This window comes from Tamandua tetradactyla, chromosome 21 (genome assembly GCF_023851605.1).
Source record: "Tamandua tetradactyla isolate mTamTet1 chromosome 21, mTamTet1.pri, whole genome shotgun sequence".
Classification (NCBI taxonomy): domain Eukaryota; kingdom Metazoa; phylum Chordata; class Mammalia; order Pilosa; family Myrmecophagidae; genus Tamandua; species Tamandua tetradactyla.
In genome coordinates, this window is record NC_135347.1 from 47,576,737 (window position 1) to 47,598,576 (window position 21,840).

The 21,840-nt window shown below is 39.2% G+C and overlaps 1 protein-coding gene across 1 annotated transcript in view; it reads left to right on the top strand.

Annotated features, from left to right (window-relative positions):
- Positions 1-3,639: 3,639 nt before the first annotated feature.
- The window catches only part of HAPLN1 (hyaluronan and proteoglycan link protein 1), a 79,610-nt gene continuing 61,409 nt past the window's right edge, over positions 3,640-21,840 (top strand). The window contains exons 1-2 of the mRNA XM_077138713.1: positions 3,640-3,695; positions 4,035-4,237. The gene's annotated coding sequence lies outside the window, so the exon portion shown is untranslated. The remainder of the gene's footprint in view (positions 3,696-4,034; positions 4,238-21,840) is intronic.

Consider the following 21,840-nt stretch of genomic DNA (forward strand, 5'->3'; position numbering starts at 1 on the left):
ATTTGGCCTCACCAACATTTAGAATAGCTGGGCTCTTCACATTTGAACAATTTATTGCCTAATTATTTAGTTTGCCCTTTTTAAAGAGTCTGTCTGCAGGACCCTTTCTGAGACTGAGAGTAAGAGTGGTCCCTTGGAAAGTAATTCCTTACCTTGCATTGGAAGTAAGATCATCTTTTATCAAATGCTTTGTGACCATTTAGAATATTGAATTTGTACTTTAACCATCGAGTTCAATGGAAATATAGCCTGTGAGAAGGACTTAATCACAAATGATGTCTTTCTCCTGGCTATGCCTGCAATCCCAAGGGATGCTTTAATGAAGCTTTGAGCCCTGAGACAGAAAAGGTCAAATGGCTTTCTTTCCACTCGGCACCTCTGAGTGCACATAACTGCACCTTTATCCTAGCAGATGTTCAACGAGGTACAATACTAGCCTGAGGCAAAAATTCCAGGAAACCAGAGCTCACAGGAAGGCAGTCCTCTGGAATTCAGTGAATAATAGACTAGCCTCTTTCAGGCTTTTAAGAGGAGATAAGTTTAGATAATCTTCATTTGAATATAAATGCATATTTCATTAGAGATGTACTATGCCAAGAAGAATATCTTTCTACTCAAGGATTTATTACCGATTAAAGATTCATGGTATTTTAAATCAATACTTTGAAATATTGAAAACGTTCTTGTAATATTTGCACTATGCACATATTTAATTTTGTGTTAGATTAACCCAGATGAAGCTGCTTTTTTTGGTAGGTCAAAAATAGTCAAATATTGGCATTTGGTTCCACCTAACAATCAATTTTTCTTACAATTAGCAAAAGAATGCAAAGTTACATCGTATAATGCCATTTTGACCCATTTGCTCCCTTAAAAAATACTGTTGCATTGTGTTAGGCAAGGTCTTGTAAAATGTGCTGATTTCTGTAGTGTGTGGGCGTGTGCCATTAGCTGAAGCTTGTGCCTGCTTTTCCAGAGCTGGTCTTGATTTTTCACTTGGATTTTTAGAACCTTGTATCTCCAGCTCCAGCCAAGTAATTTAAGCTAGAACCTGACATGAATTTTAAGCATATACCATTTAAAAAATTAATATAGAAGGAAATGTTTTTTTCTTAAAGCTTAAAAAAGTTGACTTTGACTGCCTCCTCCAAATTTATAAAAAGAAAACAGAAAATGCTGAAAAATATACACTGGAATACAGGAGTTTCCACACAAATTACTATTGTTAGATAGTTCAAGGGAATCTTGCTATACAGACTATTTTTTGATATGGTTTTATTTGAAAGGCATTTGGGTCCTGTAATATGGTTATTTTTTTTTCCCACAACTTACACCTTCGTAAAACTCAAGTCATGAAAATAGGTCATATTTATTAACTTACATGATTTTTTTTAACCAAAGCTTATTATAATGGCTGTATCCTAATGCATAATTATGACTAGTCAAAATAATGTATACTTTCATAAAGCACTATTCAACTGAACACTAACTACACACTATAGCCTTTTTAAAAGACTCTTAAAACTAATCCAAACGCAAATTTTAAATAGCTAGGAAACAATAGGAACCCCCAAAATGAAGGAATATGTGTATGTCAATTAAGTCTGAATAACACTTCAAACACCCACTATTGATGGGTCAAATGTTTGTGATTAAAAATACTGTGAATCTTTTAACAACAGACTAGTAACTCGGAACTGGGAAGGGGGGGTTGAAAGTAAACGCACCAGAGGTAAGCAGCTGTCATTATTTTAGGAAATTTATCTCAATTGTGGTACTATCCCTAAAAGTGAAAAAAAAAAATCTAGTGTAGACACATGGTGATGTGACTAATTGCAAAGCAGATTGTCTTGTGTGAGTAATAATTTCTGAATTGCATGCATTAAAAGGAAGCTCCAAATTGTTGACTCTGCTGTAGTAAGTGCATACAACAGACTACAAAATGAGGCAACAAGTGCCTCAGTACACCCGTAAATCTGATTTACTCCCCCAAGCAACCCCCAGAGATTAGGTTTTTAAGTTTAGTTAACAAAGATCATTTAAATGATCTTGATATGATTCAATAACCACACATCACCAGCCTCACCATCTTTGTGGCACTTTAATACAAAAGTTATAGATTTGTCTTGAAGCCTAATTTCTTCTATGTTCCTCAAAACGCATCCCACCCTGAACATTCACAAGAAATAGCATAAAAACTCTTTTCAGAGTTGAAGGGCAGAGGTGTACCTTATTTTTATTGGCAGTTGATTTGGGGGCATATATAACAGCTATCTCAATAGCCACTAAATTGACGGCATAAAATTGTAAAACATTTAGCTGCTTGTTCCCGGTACGGAGAAACAAGAAAACCAAAAACAGGCGCCTTGCCCAGGTTTTGGAATTCCAAGATCAGTGTTGAATCGCCTGTTGGAGGATTCATTTCTGAATGATCTCGGTTCATGTAGAACTCTCTTCATTTTAAGTGGTCTGTCTTTGGGGTACAATTTTTCCCCGAGAGGGACGTGTTCATTTACCAAGGGCCCGAATGGCAAAGGATTTGAAACGGAGGAAATCCACCAGCGAAAGGCGGGAAGAAGCCTTTTTTTTCTTTTACCCTCTAAGATCTTTCCCGCCTCTCTCCGGAGCGCTGGAGGAGGGAGGCGGTGGCCGCCGCGCCTCGGGCTTTATCTCCAGGACAATAGCGCCGCTCGCCGCCCCGCGGGTCCCGGCCCCAGCCCCGCTCGCCCGCGCCGCCCCGCAGCGTCCGAGCCCCGCGGGTCCCCCCCGCCCCGCGCCGGCCCCCCGAGTCGCCCGGCCCCGCCCGCGCCCCCGGGGACCCGCGGGAGACACCCCGGGCGCGGCCGCCGGCACTGCCCGCCTCCCAGCCCCGCGCGCGCCGCGCGGCTCCTCCGCATCCCCCGCCGGCCTGCCGGGCGCTCGGCTCCCTCCCGGCCGGGGGCCCCGCGGGCTTATTTGCTGGTCCGCCGTCCTCCCGCCTGCCCCGCTCCCTCCTCCCGGCCGCTCCCGCCGCCGCCGGCCTCCCGCGGTACGCTCCTTTCTTCCCCCGCTAGGCTCCATCAAAGGTGGCTCTGTTATTGAAATGTGAAGCCATTTCCTCTCCAAAACCCTTGGTTACTCAGGGCGGGAATCAATGGACCTATATAGTCTCCCCGGAGTTATAAATAAATGTCTGTTTGTGCAGGAGGCGTTTTCCCGTGTGTCCCGGCATCTTCCCCGGTGGTTATTTTAGAAGAGTGTGTGTGTGTGTGTGTGTGTGTGTGTGTGCGCGTGTGTGTGTGTGTGCGCGTGTGTGTGTGTGTGTGTGTGCGTGTGTGTGTGTGTGTGTGCGCGCGCGCCCTGTGCCCATCTGGTTCTAATCCTGGTGTGGCCTCATAACCAAACCCCACCCATCGGGTCTTCCCCTCGCATTCCTCACCCTATAAATAAATCGAGGTTCTTTGAGCTCTGTCATTCCGAAAGACAATAGCAGTTGTTTGTTAAACGAAGATTCAAACCTGGTGCCCCTGCTGGGCTCAGTAAATAAGAAAACATGCTCCCAACAGTTTGGGTCCAAGGCATCTCCAGATTAGGGGGCTTTATCTCCTTCAATCTACGTTGGCAGAGGGGGGAGGCGGGAAAGGGAGGTTCCCTTCCACCCTTGGGTTTTCCTTTTAAGCCGAGGCTCCCAGGCGAGCCGAAAGTTGAGGATCCCGGTGAGTGTGCCGCCCCCCGCCGCCCCGCGGGTCAGTTCCCAGGCTCCTGTCCCCCGGCCACCCAGGGCAGACCCAGGCGTGCGGAGGGGGCAGGAGGTGTGGTGTGGGTTGGTGGGGGGGGGGCTTGGCTTTTCCTGAACTCCGTAGTAGGATACTCGGGGATCTGAGCAGAGGGGAAAGTCTTCTAAGAAGCTGCTGTTTCACAAGGTCTGGGCACAGCGCTGCCCCTCCTTCCCTCCCCGAAGTTTGCCTGAAGTGCACGTTAGGCTGCAATTAGGGGATCTGGGAGGAGAACTTTCCTGGTGACGCTTTGCTTTTCTTCTGCTGTTGGTGCGAAAGTGCCTCCTTCTTCCCAGGATCAGGACCTCTGCCATCCAGCGCCACAAAGACACATTCTGCCCACACTCACGCCCCCCCCACGCACGCACGCTCACCCAGAGACCAACTTAAGGTGAGGGGAAAGGGCTCTCGCTTCACTTCTTCTCCAGCTTCCAACTTCAGCAGAACTTGAGAGCAGCGGAACTTCTGGATTTCGGGACAAGGTAAAACTTCCATAATTTTCTTTTTTTTTCCCTCTTGGGTCAAACCTCAGTGCCTTCAACATTTCAGAGAACAATATATATCACGAAGTAGGTATACATTAAAGCAAATTTTCTTATTATTTTCTTTAATCTGTATTAAGGATTAACATGACATCCCTTCCCTTTTTTGAGGCTCTTATATTCAGATCAAACACTGTGTTGCAGCAACAGCTCAGCGTAAAATTGGGGAGAGCATTACATCTAGAACCCTAGTTTTGGCTGGTGCTGCTGTAAATCGGGTAGACTCATGGTTGCCAAGTGGTGACTTTTCCATTTGTAGCTCAGCAAGCATTTTTATAGCACCTGAGATGAACTGAGAAGAGCATGGGCTGAAAGGAAGGCTGAGGAAAGGGAATGTCCATTCCAGATTTATGAGTTTTATTTCAGGGAATTTATAGTTTATGTGAAATTTAAGTTAACTATAGTGATGGTTAATACCTGTTAAATTAACAGCCTTTGAGATGATGCCATTTCTGGTCCAGGCTTAGCTAATTATGAACGTAAAACATAGAATTGAGTGCATTTCATAAATAGAATGATGCTGATAGATCATTTTCATGCCCTGGAAAACTTTTCTAAAGTCATAGTTCTTAAGATCACTTTTTAGAGTGGATTGAAAAAATTATTTGTATGTTGAGACTGTTCACCCCCCAAAACAAATCTGAACTATTTAGGCTTAGATGAAGTTGTTTTTCCTTCCATTGAATATGACTGCTGTGTTTCAAACAAGATGGTTTATTATTTTGAAAATAAGTAATTTTATTTTCATTTATCACTGGAAAAATACACAGAGTGCCCAGTACATTTGGGGATTTTTAGGATGGAAAGAGTTCCTGTACCTGTTCCAGTGTGAGGTCATAAAATCCAACATACTGGCTGGCTGCTTGGAAGCTAACGGTTCTTAAGAAACGAAGCCTGTGAATTAATTTCTAAGTGCAAAGTAATATTTATTCATTACAAATGTAGTTTCTGGTAACCATTTCCACTTGATTATTTCGGTGTACAAAATTTGCAGTAATTTAATGCACACTTCAGTATTCTAATGGAATCATAAAATAGAAATGGTATGTTGTCAAAAATATATGAGGAGTTCTCTTTGGATATCGTTTACTATATTTCATACCCCTTACATTAGTTCTTAACTTCAGTTCCATTTATTTCTAAGAATAAGATGTTTTTCCTTTCATTCAGTCAGAAAGAATGTGCACCAAAGCATTTCAGCTTTAGTCTCTGGTCAGTTTTTTTCCTACCGATTCTTAACAGTTGAATAGTTTCAGGTAAGAGAAGGAGTTTACGTTTTTTAAAAACCTCTGCACTGAATTGGAAACAGCTTAAAATGAGAAAATAGGTAAGGAGACATAATTTTTGCTTCAATCTATTTAGGCGAGCAAGAGAAAATCAGCCACCTCCAGAGACCACTGGTCCACAGGAAATGTACCCACAGGAGTGGAATTGAGCTAATGAGAAAGAGGGAGATAGTGTTCTTATAAAATGAACCGTTTATTTTCAGCAAGGCCCTGTCTCTCACAGAAATGACTGACGCTGTAATTTAGAAGGACTGAAGAGACTTTCACGGAGAAGAATCAATTCATTCTATCCCTAGTGGTTTCACTTCCTCTCCTTCCTTTGGGAGGAGGTAGCACATCCAGGATAAATACGTTTGGAGTGTACAGAAAGACACTTTATGAGTTGACAGTCTACTAAACAGTCCTGTCTTTTAGGTTCTTGGGTGTGGGATATTAGTGTTTTCTGAGCAGTTGAAGAAGTCGTTAGAAAGATGAACAAGAGTCATATTCAGAAAATGACCCCCTTTCTTCAGGAAGTACTCATTTTCTCTTCATTTCCTTTTGCTCCATACATGTTTTATTTCCCAGGTTACCTTCTGAAAATAACGGCATTTCACCTATTAAAATCCAACCAAATGCAAAGCAAATTAGAAAATCACTTTTATGTTATCTTCTGTTGCATCGAATTAATTTTTACCACATGTTGCCCCCAATATTAGTCACCATATTAGACCATAGTTACTTGTTCTATATGGTTTAAATGTACTTAGCTTGCTATTTAGAAGGCAACAAAGTGCACTTGGGGGAAAGTGAGGAGAGGTGGAGGCCTGAATATACTTCAGGTTTTAATCTATAATGTTTAAGAAGGATTAGAGGAAACAGCTGGTTAAACAAATATTAGGTGTAGAGTGGATGTGATGGTATAAATTAATAATGCAGGGCTTTATTTACACTATGAATGAGTGGTCTGTGGCTGTTGCATGGGTGAAGCGTGGTCCTTGTGCGCCACCTAGTGGACAAGTTAAAGAACGCGTTCTTATTGGCCGCTCATTAAAAAACAGACATTCAATTTTCATCTCTAACTACTACAGGCCAGCCCTTATGGTCGGTGCTCAGAATGGAAAATATGGCAAGTGACTTTTATACAATTTAAATATTAAGGCATCACTGAAAATTTTGTTAAGTTATTAAATTCCCAATGGTTGCGTTTATAACCAGTTGACTCGAGTTGGGCAGCTACTGTCAACTTTTTGCTTCCAGGAGGACACAGTTCATTATTAACTGCACTTCACTTCTAATATAAGGTGTGTTTTTACAGCAATGTCTTGACCTAGTTCAAGGAAGGGTGGAGAGAGTTTGAACATCTTGAGTCACCATTCCTAGATTTGAAATTCATTTCTATAAAGTTTGTCTTTTACTAAGTTTAAATGGGTAAATAATTAGCAGCTTAAAAGGTTAGCAAATACACCAGAACATAGTTGTGGAGATTCTTTAGATTTGTTTTCATTAAATGAGAAAGGATAGGAGTAAAAATTGCTTTGGGAGAGTTTACAAAATGTTGCTCTCAAATACTAATAATTTAGCATGTGGAGCAACTTCATCTATTTCTATTATTTATGAAGAAGTAGGAACTTTGCTTTCATTAAATTGGCATGGGAGAAAAAAAATCCTAGATAAGAACAAATACATGGAAACCACTGTTTGAAAGAAGCATTATGATATCATAGAAGATTAATCCATCGGAATATTGTACTGGGAGATTTGCAAAACTTTTCTCTGGGAGATATGTGAATTATTACTGCGATTGGGTTGTGCATGATTTATGAATTCACGGCAACTGTGTGCAGGCTGAAGCGACAGCACGTCTTCATTAATCAAGACAAGTTCTGAAATACAGATTGTAAGGTAAAGTGCCGCAGTAGAGAATAGGAAAAAAAAAAGAGATGAATTCGTTACTTACTGAACTCTAGAAGTGTAATCACCTGCTGGCTTGCAAGGGAAGTTTCCTGTTGAGGGGCTTTGGCTTTATAAGAGACAGCGAGACCTACCCTGAGAAGGAATGAGTGTGCCCATTATGTCCTTTTTCAATCAGTGCCACAAAAGTACAGCCCGTATTGATCAGAGGGTGATGGCTGGAATCAACACCATCCATCATGTAAAATAAGACGTATTGTCTCAGTTCTTATTTCCAAAAGGTCATTATCCTCCAGAAACAAACCATTGTGTTAACGATTTTGTCCGATCATCCTGTGATTTAAATGAGTCACACTCTCCTTCTAATGAGAGGGCTAGTGAGAGATTACATAAAAATTAGGGGCCCTGGAAGTGAAAAATTGAGTCATGGACTGGAAAACTCTGTTACAAGAAGACTTAATGATTTCAGCGAGCTTAATACGAGACAAGAATAAACTCTACAGAGGGAACCAGCCAAGCTCTGAAATGGTCTAATGTCACTGGGTTCTTTCTCAGTTGTCCAGTGGGAGCTCCGAGACACTGAGGGGAATTGCTGACCTTGAGGAGATCTTGTCAGTGTTCCTCAGACAGCCCCAGGACTTGTTCTAACTATCGGGGGGTGATGCCTAAGATGGGGATATTACTGGGCCAAGAGACTGTTTATTAAAGCAAGCAAGCAAAAGCCCCCGCAGATTAGATTAAATACAATTTAGAGAGTTTACCAAAGTCCTGAATCTGGATCTCACTCTTCTGAGAGTCACAGAAATTTTCCCCTTCTGTTCAACCTAACTTCACCCCACATTGGCCACAATATACCTGATTGGTTACTAAATTCTTATTAGTCCAAATGATACCCAATTACATGAGGTGACACTCAAATTTTTTTATGGCAAATTGCAGGTTTTCTTAAACTTTTTGCAAACTTGTGTGGATAATGTCTTGGCTTAGTCTCACCCATATTATGTGACTTTTTCTCATTTTGATCTCTTATTTTGAACTGGAGGGATCACCTCATTTGCTCATTGCATTAGATTCCTAAGGCTGCAGTAACAAAGCACACAAACTGGATGGCTTAAGGCAGCAGAAATGTATCCTCTCACAGTTGTGAAGGTGATACATCCAAATCCAGGGCATCAGCTGGATTGATTCCTTCTGGGGGGTCAGGAGAGAATCAGTTTCATGACTCCCAGCTTCTGCTGGCTGCAGTGAATCTTCAGCATTCCTTAGCTTGTAGCTGCATCACTTCCTCCTCCGCCTCTGTCATCGTATGTCCTTCTTCCCTATATATCTCCTCTGGGTCTCTGCATCCAAATCTCCCTCTTATAAAGATACCAGCTATCAGATTTAGGGCCTACCCTAATCCAATATGACCTAATCTTGACTTGAGTACATTTGCAAAGACGCTATTTCCATATTGGGTCACATTCACAGGTACCTGAAATTAGGATGCCCACATATCTTTGGAGAAATACAGTTTAACCCACAATAATCATTTATTCATTGGACAGACATTTATTGAATGCTTGCCACCTGCCAGGTCCATGCAGGACCCCTCACTGTTACACTATGAAAGTCCATTCTAGAAAAATGGAAAAGTCAGACTGGCTGGCAATGAACTTAGAATATTGTTAAGATCCTATAACAACAACAACCAGAGAGTTGTAGTCTCATAGTTTTAATTTCAAGGACATTGTGGGCATGCATCTTTTAGATAATTTCCCCATGTTTACCATCTCTAAAATGACTGGATTAAGAGCTAGTTTTTTGGTGGTAGGGGGAGGGCAATTCTGACACCCTGGAAACCTAGGAGGCTGAGTTTCTAATAATCTATCTAGTTGGACAGTCAGGAAAGGCAGAAATTCATTTGCACACAATTGCTGCCCAGCAGTTTGCAATTAAAATTCAGCTTCAGCAAGAATGATTTAGTGCTTACTATTTGCACCTGGTTTGGTGCTAGGTTCATGCAGTAATTGCAGTCAAAGAATTCACAAGCTAGTGGAGGAGACAGATGGACACACATGAATCACTAGAAAATTTGCCAAGTAAGTGAAGTTTGCCTTCCTAGTCTCCTGAGTCTCCTTAGATTACTACTTCAAAAAGGTAGATTCCTTCTACTTCAAAAAGGGAGATTCCTTCTTTTCTCCACCCTTCACCCTAAAAGATCTGATGCTTCCTGGATATTGACTGCTTGACTGACTAATTACGCTTTAGTGGGATTGAGTGTAACTCAGCATACTTACATTTCAAACCTTTAATTTGTTTTAAGTAAATGTCTTGTTTTCTGTGAAAAGAATTTCAAACATCTAAGGGCCTTCCCATCCTTAGACCAAAGGGTGCGATTAAGCCTGATATAGTCCTCTCATGTCTTCCGTCTCTCAGTTATCCCCATTCTCCTTGTGAGCTCTGTGGAATTCCCTAAATGTCTTGTTTCCAGAAACTTGAAGGCCCTTGGGTCCGGTTAACCACTGGCTTCTTTTAATAAGCCTGACCAACCTGTCCTTCTGCTGCCCCCCCCCCCCCAGTGCTTACCCCAGCCCGTGTCCTCCCTCCCCATGCCCAAGGGGACCCGAAGCCCATTCATTTTGAACTCTCCTGTTGGCTTTCACACACCCTCCACTCCGAGTGAGCCCTGGCCCGTCAACGCAGTGAATGGATTGTTGCCTCTGGACAAGTGTCCATAGCTTCTCCTATTGTACTACTTTGAGTCATTGTGCCCTTGACGTATCCAAGTAGAAAGGGGTGCAGCAGTGAGTATGCACAGATGTAATCCAAGACCCCTTCAACCTAAGGGTGCTGAAGGGGAAGAAAGGGCTGTGAATAGAGGAAGCAGAGGGATTAGCCATCATGTTGGAAGTATGGGGCAAAAACCAGCATCTTTTAAAAATTTGTGTTCAGACACTTAACTGCATTGGTTTCAGAGAAATTTCGACAACAATGCTGATTATAGATATTGGAGAACTAAGTTAGCAAAAAAAAAAAAGCAACACTTAGAGCCATTTGTTTAAATTCTTTCCCATTATGTTTAATTAACATATAGCATAATGACCATCATGTTTTATTGCTTCAGATTTATAGCTTGGTGCTTCTGTAAGTTACCAACCCAGTCTTAGAATATAAAGATGTACTTGCCACTTTTTAAATGGCTAGGACTAATGCTCTTGATTTAGTGTCTTTCCTTGGTCTTGCCTGCAGCCTAGAGAGAGGCACGGTTAGCCCCACTGCCCTGGGGAGATGAAGGCTGACGCTTATTAGGTGCCCTGTGCGTACCCACCGCTGTTGCCATGGGAGCCTGCTGTAGTGGAGCCTGGGGTGCAGGGACCCCCGGCCTTCTATGCTGAGGGTCTGCATTTCAGGTGTCTGAACGCCTCTCAGTTCTTTCCTCGAAATCAGATCCCCACTCCCCAGACATTGCTGATTAACTATGTGGCAAATGGATTATTTGATCAATCCAATGATTCATCAAGATATGTAACTTTTATCTTGGAGACATTTCTTTCTTTTATTGTTGTATTATTTTCTGTTTTAGTATCTTCATCAAGAAATCTTCACACACATACAGTCCATCCAAAGTCCATCCAGTGGCTACAATATCACCACATAGTTGTGTATTCATCACCAGGATCATTTTTAGAATATTTGCATCACTCCAGAAAAAGCAAGAAAAAGATAAAAAAAAAAAAACTCACTCACCCCAAACCCCTTCCCCCCGCATTGACCACTAGTATTTCAATCTACCTGATTTCTAACCCTTTAGCACACCCTCCCTACCCCATTATTTATTTATTTTTTACCCATATGTTTTTTGCTCATCTGTCCATTCCCTGAATAAAAGCATCAGAGACAAGGTTTTCACAATCACACAGTCACATTGTAAAGGCTGTATAGTTAGACAACTGCCTTCAAGACAAGGCTACTGGGACACAATTCAACAGTTTCAGGTACTTCCGTCTAGCCACTCCAACACACCATAAACTGAAAAGGGATATCTATATAATACATTAGAATAATCTGCAGGATAACTTCTCAACTCTGAAATCTCTCAACCACTGAAATTTATTTTGTCCCATTTCTCTCTTCCCCCTTTTGGTCAAGAAGACTTTCTCAAACCCGTGATGCCAAGTCCCAGCTCATAGCAGGAGTCCTGCCCCATGTTGCCAGGGAGATTTACACCCCGGGGAGTCATGTGGGGAAAGCAGTGAGTTCACCTGCCGAATTGGCTTAGAGAGGCCACATCTGAGCAACAAAAGAGGTTCTCTGGGAGTGACTGTTAGGCATAATTATAAGTAGGTTTAGCGTCTTCTTTTCAGGAATAAGTTTCACAGGGGCAAACGCCAGGATCAAGGGCTCAGCCCATTGAATTGGTTGTCTCCACTGCTTGTGAGAATATCAGATATTCCTCAGATGAGGAAGTTTAGTATTCCCTCCTTTCTCCCCAGTTGCAAAGGGACTTTGCAAATATTTTTTTATTCCGGCCTAATTACTCTCATATTGGAGCATCACACTAACCTGTACAAACCAACAAGATCTCACATCCCAGTCAAGATTTCATGTAATGGTGGTGTTCGAATAAACTGACCATACAAGTTAAATTAGACAATGCAGTACCCAAAATATAAATTTTGCACCAAATAAACATCTCTCCTTTTGGTGTCTCATGCAGAAATTAAAGTTTTTAAATGTGGACCATATCATCCTTTACCCTGTATTCCTATTTGCCTTAGTCCTGTCCATATCAACTTCATTCGTGTATCTAGTCAAAGCCTGATCACTTTTTCAACTTTTTTTTTACCAATTGCTGTATGTGGTAATGTTGACTTTCATAGCTTCAGTGCTCTAACTCAGAATCTCAAGTGTCACATAAATACCAGAAGTTTCAGGGAATGACCAGGTTATAGAAAAATAGCTCAGAATCTCGGAGTTTAGAAATAACAGTCACAACTTGGAGACATTCTAAGTGTTCCCGTACCGTCACCTTAACTCAGACTCTTTCACTTTCTAGACTTGGCTCCCCTCTCCTAATGATCTCCTAATCTCTGTGTCACCCCATTCTATTGCTAAACCAATTCACAGTGTCACCCAAGCTATCAAAGAATTCACCTTATCCCTTTGACAAATCTTGAGTGGCTCCCACTTGCCTATGGGTTCAAACCTAGACTTTATAATGTGACCCAAAAAACCCTTCAGATCCTGGCTCCTGCCTACCTTTCATGTCATCTTTCATGGTAACTTCTCAAGTCATACCAGACTCTTATCCATGCCCAAAGAATCTTGAACATTTTCCAAATGAGATCCTGTTTCAGACTGTTTCCCTTGTGTCAGTTGTCTTATTCCCCCTCTTTCCCACCAATTCTGACCAGGGACCAGCTCAATGTCACTGCCTTTGGATAGCCTTTTATATCATTTGGGATTGCTTTTGGTCTCATATAACAGGAGACCAACTGAGGTGGCTTAAGCAATTAGGAGTTTTCTATCCAGAAAGAAGTAGAGCAGAGCTAGAACGGCGGCTGCACAATTTCGTCAAAGGTCATGGTCTTTCATCCTTACAAGGATAAGATGGCTTTGGAGATTGCAATATTGCTTTTGTGTTCTAAGATGCAGAAGAGAAATAGGTAAGAGGCAAAAATAAAAGAGGTGTTTCTCTTAAAAAGATTTTCTGGATGCCCCACCTAACAGCCATTGCCTGTCGTTGGCAAGAATTGGATTAATTTGCCAAGGAGTTTGGGGAGGTATTTTGAATGGCACTTTGCTACTTTGAGCAAAGCACCATAAGTTTTTGTTACATTTTCATGGAGGGACTGTATTATCAACTCAGTCCCCTAAGTACTTAAGTTCAGTGCCTGGACCACAATAAGTAATACCATATGTATACTGAATTAATCAAATGAAAAAAATGTCTAAATACAGTCTTCTCACCACACTGAGCTTTTCTTTCTTGACTCTTATGAATATTTTATTGTAGTTTTTATAATCTGTTTATATTATTTGTACAAGATTTCATATTAACATTAGCAGTTTTATACCAAAATCATCTAAAAATCATGTAAAAACAACTAGTAAATACTATTTAATGATGATTACCCAAAGTATGACTCTCATGTGAAATTCTGGTTTTTTTTTTTTTTTTGGAAAAAGTTGCCAAGTAGTCGCTAATTTTCTACAAAATATTTTTAGTGAAATACTATATTAAATTTTGTATTTTATAGTGTGCCATCTTTCTAAATTGAAAGCAATCATTCAAAATAATGTAGGGCTTAAAAATCAAGGCTTCAACTTGGCAGATGAGCCCACCACCCTCCCCTCTACTTGGGACATGACTCCCAGGGGTGTAAATCTCCCTGGCAACATGGAACCTGACTCCCAGGGATGAGCCTGGACCTAAGATCATGGGGATGACAAAGGCTTCTGGACCAAAAGGGGGAAGAGAGAAATGAGACAAAATAAAGTCTCAGTGGCTGTGACACTTCAAACAGAGTTGAGAGGTTATCCTGGAGGTTATTCTTATACATTATATAGATATCCCTTGTTAGTTTATGGTATATTGGAGTGACTAGAGAGAAGTACCTGAAGCTGTTGAACTATGTTCCGGTAACCTGATACTTGAAGAAAACACTCTAACTATATAGTTTTTGCAGTGTGACTTGTGTGATTGTGAACCCTCATGTCTGGTGCTCATTTTATCCAGGGTGTGGACAGATGAGTTAAAAAAAAAAAGGGTAAAAAATAAATAAATAATAAGGGGAGATAAAGGGTAAAAATTGGGTAGATTGAAATACTAGTGCTCAATGAGAGGGAGGAGTAAGAGATATGGGATGTATGAGTTCTTTTTACTCTTTATTTCTTTTTTCTAGAGTAACACAGATGTTCTAAAAATGATCCTCATGATGAATACACAACTATGTGATGATATTGTGAGCCATTGACTGAATAATATAGTTTAGACTGTAAGTGTGGAGATTTCTCAACAAAATACTTTAAAAAAAATCAAGGCTTAAAAAGCAAGATTGTGACTAAAACAAATCACCATTAGAATTTAAAAATAAAATAAAAGCCTATAGGTCTGTGCTTCCTCAAGTTGCTGTAAGCATTCTGTGAGGGCAAGGATTTGATGTCTTTTCATTATGCTCTTTCCACCTCTTATCACAGTGCCTGGCCTGTAAGTAAGTGAGAGAATGTCAGGGATGTGTGTTAGATGGCTAATAAATAGCCTGTCCCTAAGTAAAGCTTGTTTAAACTTTCTGTTTTGTAGAATAGTATCTTAGATATTCTCTTTCATTTCAAGTTCATGTGCATTCTGACTTCGTTGAACAACAATTTTAATGTGGTTGAAATTTATTTTTCTAATTAGAAAAGCATTAATAATTATTGATTTTCAGTGGGCTACAGAAGAGCATAAGGCTGTTAGCTGGGATGCGTTGGCTACAAGTAAGACTATTAATTCAAATGCCTTTAAAATAAAAGTTCATTGACTTTAGAGCAAGACATCTAGAGGAAGGTGGTTCCAGTTTGTTTACTTCGGCAGCACAGCGGTGTCAGGGATCAGGCTGTAAATCTCTAAAGTTCTTGGCCTTTCTACTTTGACCTCAAGATGTATGTCATAGCTTCAAGAATTATGCCTTCCTTGATGAAGTCCAACAGCAGAAAAGAAAGGGAAAAGTTTCTCCTAAAGTTGTTGTCTCTCATAAACAATGAGAAAAATCTGCCCGGAAGCCCCGAGTAGAGTTCGTTTGTGTTGCCAGGTCACATATCCATCTCTAAGCGGATCACTACAAAGCTAAGTGGGATCCTTACTGTGCTCACATCAATTATTCAGGCAGCCAATACCTGATACAATCAAGTTCTGTTAACAGGGAAGAGGTAGAAAGTGCCGCTGGATAAGCAACCACTAGTATCTGGCCACAGGAAATTCTAGTAAAAGTATAATGAGTATTACAAACCAATCCTCCCAAAGAAGACAACTAGGAAAGCCAGAAGGACTAGACACCTAGCTATTATGGAGAAATACACTGAAATGGGTCCAACTTTAATACCACTTTCCCCCTCAAGGTGGTACTGATTCTGAAGAAACTGAAGTCTCACATAGCTGAGGAGATAAAAATCTGAGTTCAAACCCACCAAGTAGGAAACCCTACCAATATACCCAGGCGATCCCAAGAAACACGGTGATCTAGAAGAGAACAGGCTTCAACAGTCTCCAATCGTTTAACCCTTGATTGGATTAAGGTTTTTCCACCCTCACCTTGAATGCCTTCCAGAAATGAAAGTAAATTCTGTTTAGAGGAAGGAAACGATATCTAGAAACTCAAAATATCTCTGCATTTTTTGTATATACGTGTCTGGCAACCCATCTAAAACTACCAGTCTACCAGAGGCAGGGTCAAAGGAACAACAAAAGAAAAAACCATGACAATGAAACAGAAAAGACCAATATAGAAGATCCAAATACTAGATTATCAGAGGCAGACTTTATATGATGAATACATTTAAGAAATTAGATGTTAAGATGGAGAGTTTTATAATCTGCTTGCGAGTAGATCGTTTTATCCATCCTTCTGCCTCTCAGTTCTGAGCTGAATAGTTGATTTAGGATCAGAGAGTTCAGAGGGACCCAGTCTGTCCCAGAGCCCCACCCCTTACAGGAGTCCTGTGTGTGATGTAGTTGGCAGATGTTGTTGTTTCCACACCTGCAGTTACAGAAAGTGCTATGCATTTCACACACCATTCATTTCACTTTTAGATGACTCTTACCGAAGAGTCCTTCCTAATACTGACAAAATTGGCTTCCCTACACCTTCTGTCCAAAACTCCTAGCTTTCACCTGTAAAGCTATATGAAATAAGCTTACTATCGTCCTCATTTCAAATTTGGGCAATATATGTCTAAATGCAAAACATTGCTTAGGGGTTTTTTTTTGTAAGATTTTATTATTTGGGGCACATTGTTCCACCTTGTAGAGGTCTTTATTTCTTCTAACTTGCAAGCCACATTGCAGTGTGAGCCTTAAAACTCTAAGACAAAAAGGAAACCTCATTTATTTTGACATAACCTGAAAGCAAAATTCTTGATTGATCATGCGAAAAGAATTTTATAAATGAATAAGATAATGCCCTTGTCACAGAAAAGGTCTTCTTTTATTAACAGATAGTTAGGGCACCAGAGAAATGGATAAATAGACGTCAATACAGAAGTGAAAGCCTTTACTTTGAAAACAGAAAGCATTGATCATCTTCACTCTTTATGGGCAACTTTACTGTGTTATGTGTTGTTACCATTTCATAGTGATCTTCAGGAGCAGAATGAGGAAGAAATGCAGTGCACCATCATTAAATAGCTGCATCCTTGTAGTCTATTTCATGCAAAGACTGAAGCCTAGCTTGTTTTTAGAGTTATTAACTTATAAGTCTGACAGTTTTGATATCTAAACATTAAAGGAAAATACCAAATTACTGTGATTATTGTGGAGCAAAATATGATTTGTGTCCCGAAATGAAATTGAAAGAGGACTAAGCACACTTTTAAATGCCTGACAGTGTAGTGATTGCCTGTGAAGTTTACATATAGCATATAATTGCTTTTGTGCTTCGAGTGATTCTTATGATCCTTAATTAAACAAAACCACTTAGGAGAGAGCAACTCTCTACACAGCCTCTGGAATTTCTTTTAAAAATAAAATCCTGGGCCTTGATGATTTGCAGTCTGACACCCAGAGAAGTATCAATAGGCTCTGTGTAAATTGTCTTATCAATTGTGGAGTCATCACAAGGTTTTAGTAAAAGTTTTGACATATTTTCTAAGAAAATCTCACTTAATAGTTTAGTGATGGAAAGCTATATTGCATTGGATATTTTACATTTATTATTTATTTGACTATTTCATGGTTTTTACAACCTGTTCTAGTTTGCTAGAATGGTATATATGCTGGAATGCAATATACCAGCAACAGAATGACTTTTTAAAAAAGGGAATTTAATAAGTTGCAAGTTTACAGTTCTAAGGCTGAGAAAATGTCCCAATTCAAACAAGTCTATAGAAATGTCCAATCTAAGGCATCCAGGGAAATATACCTTGGTTCAAGAAGGCCAATGAAGTTTAGATTTTCTCTCTCAAGTGAAAAGGTACATGGTGAACACAGTCAGGGTTTCTCTCTCAGCTGGAAGGGCACATGGCGGACACGGCATCATCTGCTAGCTTTCTCTCCTGGCTTCCTGTTTCATGAAGCTCCCTGGGAGGCATTTTCCTTCTTCATCTCCAAAGGTCGCTGGCTGGCGGACTCTCTGCTTCTCATGGCTATGTCATTCTGCTCTGCTCTCTCTGAATCTCTCACTTTCTCCAAAATGTTTCCTCTCTTATAGGATTCCAATAAACTAATCAAGACCCACCTGAATTGGTGGAGACATGTCTCTACCTAATCCAGCTTAACGGCCACTCTTGATTGAGTCACATCTCCAGGGAGATGATATAATTATAGTCTCAAACGTACAGTACTGAATAGGGATTAGAAGAAATGGCTGCCTTTACCAAATGGCATTAGGATTAAAACATGGCTTTTCTAGAGTACATACATCCTTTCAAACTGGCACACAACCCTTTAAATGACAGAGTTTACTTTTTCCTGATATAACACTCACTTTTTTCTCTACCCTTTTTTTTCTTTTTTCCCTTTGGCATCACTGGTAGATAATTTATACACAACAGTGAATTTAATTATGCATATGTAATATTTTACATAGGAATAGAAATTTAACAATTTTTTTTAGATTTTTTTGAAATAGCATATTCTATTTCATGCTTCTGGAAAAAATCAGATTTCCACTTAATTGAGATGCAATTCTTTAATCGAATTGAACATCATATTCAAATTATGGTTTTAGACGAATTTAGGGAAAACATTTTATACCCATGGCAATGATTTTAAAATTTGGGATATTTTTATTATTTCAGAATTTGTGCTAAAATAAAACTCTGGATTTGAATCCCAATTTAGATTTTACTTTGTAACAACTATGTACTTTAGGCAAATTACTTAAGCTCTGAGTATCTTTATCTGTTATAAAATAGAAATGATGATATTTTTCTCATAGTATTTGTGGTTCTGAGAACTTATGAAGTTAATGTATGTAAAGCAGCATAGAAAGCAATTAAAATTGGCAACTATTAATATAATTCTCATAAGCTACTACTAGGAGGAAATATTGATGAACATTATATAATAATAATAATGGGAGAAGAAATCATAGAAAAAGTATACTGATAAATTTAGTTTAAAAAGTTTCAAAATTTCTCTACATAAAAATGCTATAAATCAAACTTAAAGGAAAAATGTTAGATGTCTTGATTTCATACTTGCCCTAGCCTCAGAACTCTGAGATAATAAATTCCTGTTGTTAAGCCATACTATTGTACAGTAATTGTTCTAGCAGCTGGGAAACTAAGACAAATGAACTGCAGACAAAAGAGAGGTGCCCTCAATATGCAAAGTACTGTTAAACAATAGCAGATTTCCAACCACAGTGGAAAACAATTCAGTAAGTAAAGTAGTCTTTTTATTAAATGCTGCCAGGACAATAGAATAACTACATACAAAAGAATGAAGTTGGATCCCTGTCTCAAACTATACACAAAAATTAACGCAAAACAGATCAAAGACCTAAATGTAAGAGCAAAACTATAAAATTACTTTTAAAGACTTATCTAGGGCAATGTAATAACAATTTTGTCTTAAAAAACAGCAAAAATACTTAAATATACAAAAACAGATAATTTAAAAAATAATTTTTGCAGACATACAATAATGCATCATGCAGCATTAAGAATGATGTAGAAGATAAATAATATGGAAAAAATGCCATCGCATAGTCAACTGAAAACCACGTATAATTTCTTCTATTTCAGAGTGAAGAACATTCACACTTAGCAAAAAATGTTTGAATAAATATACCCCAAAAATATACCAAAAAACAAAATCTCCAATTGGAGGAACATATATAACTTTACTGAGGTACCATTGACATACAATAAATATACACGTTGAAAGTGTTTAAGTTTTGATATATGTACACAACTGTGAAATCATCACCACAGTCAAAATAATAAATGTATTCATAACTGAAAGTTTCTTGGCATCCGTTTTGTAAAATTTCCCCCTTCCCCCTTCCCTGGTCTCAGACAAACACTGATTTGCTTTCTGTCACTGTAGATTAGTTTGCATTTTCTAGAATTTTACGTAACTGGAATGATTAGTGTGCACTTTTTAAAAAATCTGGCTTTTTTTCACTCAGCATAATTATTTTGTGGTTCATCCATGATGTTTTTGTATATCAGTAATTCATTCTTTTTATTCTGAGTAGTATTACAACTTATGGGTATAACACAATTTTTCTATCCATTCACCTGCTGATGAACATTTGGATTCTTTACAGTTTTAAACTATTACAAATGAAAGTTCTATGAATGTTCATGTGCAAGTATTTGATTGGATTTATGCTTTCCTTTGAGTAGTAGAGAAGCTGGGTTATATGGTAGGTATTGTTTACATTTTTATTTAATAAACTACCAAATAATTCCCAAAATGGTTGTACTATTTTACGTGCTCTCCAGCACTGTATGAGAGTTCTAAATTGCTCTGCATCCACTCCAAACTTGGCAGTTTGTCTTTTTAATTTTTGACATTGTAAAATGTGTGTAGTGGTATCTCTTTGTACTTGCAATTTGCATTTTGCTACTAGGTAATGATGTTGAGAATCTTTTAATGTGCTTATTTGCCCTTTGTATATCTTCTTTGGTGACATGTCTATTCAGTTCTATTGTTGCATTTTCATTTTATTTTCTCCCAGGCTGTAGTTTGTCTTATTCAAACGCTTACCAATGACTGCATGAGTCGATGAGATTAGTAACATTTACAATCTTTGCAGTACCCTCAGCACATTCCATTATGAAAACTTTCCCATCTGCAGTAAACAGCAACCCTAGACTCATTATGCATTTAACTCCCATTCCCCTACTCCCTGCCCCTGACAACCTGTGCTCTAATTTCTGTCTCTATTAGCTTGCATATTTTTTCAGTATTTTCTTTGTAATTAACATGGGGCTTAATTTAATGACTTAAATCTATAACAACACAAACTATGTTCCTGAATCCTTCCATCGCCCCCCACTTTGATGTGCTTCTTGTCACAAATTTCATGTCTATGCATTTAGAGTCCAAAGCCTCTGCCTTAGCACTGAATTTTATGCATTTACCTTTTAGATTCCATAGGAAGTAAAAATGGAGTTACAAACCAAAAATACAGTAGTACGGGCACTTATTTACTCACTTGCTACCCTTACTGGGGAATTACTTCTCCATGTGGTTTTGATTTGTTGTCTATTGTCCTCTGTTTACAGAACTCTGTTTGGCATCGCTTATGGGACCAGTATAAGGGAGAAGAACTCCCCCAGCTTTTATCTGGGAACATCTTAATCTTTCATTTTTTAAGTCAGTTTTCTTGATAGAGAATTCTTGGTTGGCAATTTTTCTTGCTTTCAGCACTTTATATTTAAATATATTGTCCTACTGTCTCCTTGCCTCTTTGGTTTCCAGTGAGAAGTTGGGACTTAATCTTACTGAGGCTGTCTTGCCCGTTGCAAGTTGATTCTCTCTTGCAGCTTTCAGAATTCTCTCTTTATCTTTGGTACTTGTCAGTTTGATTATAATATATTATGGTGTGTGTCTATTTGGGTTTATCCTAGTTACAGTTTGTCTGGCATCTTTGGATGTGTATATTCATGCTTTTAATTAAATTTGGGAGAAGTTAAAAGTAGTTAAATTTTCAGCCCTTATTTTTTTGAGTATTCTCTGCCCCGTTCTCTCTTTCTTCTCATTATGGGACTCCCACAGTGTATATGTATGCTTGATGGAATTCAAAGGATTCCTTACGCTCTCATCACTTTTCTGCATCCTTTCTTCTCCTGTTTCTCAGACTGGATAACTCAATTGTCTTGATTTCAAGTCCATTGATTCTTTCTTCTGCCAGCTCCATTCTGCTGCTGAACTTTAAATTTCTGTTATTCTGCTCTTCAACTCTATTTGATTCTTTTTCATAATTTCCATCTCTATGTTGATATTCTCCTTGTGTTCACCTATAGTTTTCCTGATTTCCTTTAGTTCTTCTTTGCATGTTTTCCTTTAGCTCTTTGAGCACATTTAGGACCATTTAAAAAAATCTTTGTCTGGTATGGCCCAGGTCTAGCCCTCTTCATTGATGGTTTCTAATGTTTTAATTGTCCCCTTTGCCTAGGCCTGCCTGCCATGCCAGAGGACCTGGGTTCAATTCCCGGTGCCTGCCCATA